An 831-nucleotide genomic window follows, 5' to 3' on the forward strand; every position below is an offset into this window, starting at 1 on the left:
AGGTCCAAAATTATGTATTTTAAAGTATTTATGATGCATTGTTACAGATTGAATGTGGGACGTCCTGTTTAAAACTCTTCCCGTACATACATGTGAGCTCCTGCTGTTACAAAAGCGTCAACACCCACTGACGCAGTATCGCAGCCCGCTTTATTTGCCCGCCTCATTTTGTGACGTTCGAAGGGACTCTCGGTGATTGACAGGCCTCTTATCCAATCAGCGTCAGTGTTCTAGCGCGAGTCACCGGCGGGTAAACCCACCAGCTTACTCTCCTGGTTCCCGGGACACACCACAAGCCTGCCGCCAGCCTGCCGAGCAGAAGCTGCGACCCGCCAATACTTTCTCTGTCCGGCTGGGATACTAATTAAACTCCCAGGGAGATAACAACGACAGGCGGGTTGCTAAAGTGCTCTGATTGAACACACTTCACGGACTAAACTCTTTGTCATTTGAATGGAAGCGGACGGTTTCGTGTCCCGGCGAACGTCCGTGGAAACACCGGGCGTCGATAGCCGGGTTGCAGGCGCCGCAGCCGGGGCAGAGTTTCGATGGCTAGGCGGCAGGCTACTGGACGCCACCGGGGGATTTGTCGGGTCTCTTCCACCAAGAATGACAGGGGAACAGGACTTTGCCCCGGTGCTGCATCGAGCAACTCCGGAGACCTCGACCTCTGTGGAGCCAGAAATAGACTATGAAGGGCTGCCTCAGGGAGTAGCCACCAGCACACACATGCTGGCAGGAGCCGTGGCTGGAATCATGGAGCACTGCCTCATGTACCCCATCGACTGTGTCAAGGTATCAGCACTAAAAAAAATACAACTCTCAGTTTAT

At 53.4% G+C, this 831-nt stretch overlaps 1 pseudogene; it reads left to right on the top strand.

Annotated features, from left to right (window-relative positions):
* The first annotated feature begins 453 nt into the window (after positions 1-453).
* On the top strand, positions 454-795 carry LOC147819831 (mitoferrin-2 pseudogene; annotated as a pseudogene).
* The last annotated feature ends 36 nt before the right edge of the window (positions 796-831 follow it).

This window comes from Seriola lalandi, unplaced genomic scaffold, assembly GCF_002814215.2.
Source record: "Seriola lalandi dorsalis isolate HSWRI2012SDOR001 ecotype SW California unplaced genomic scaffold, Sedor1 jcf7180002040795, whole genome shotgun sequence".
NCBI classification, from domain to species: domain Eukaryota; kingdom Metazoa; phylum Chordata; class Actinopteri; order Carangiformes; family Carangidae; genus Seriola; species Seriola lalandi.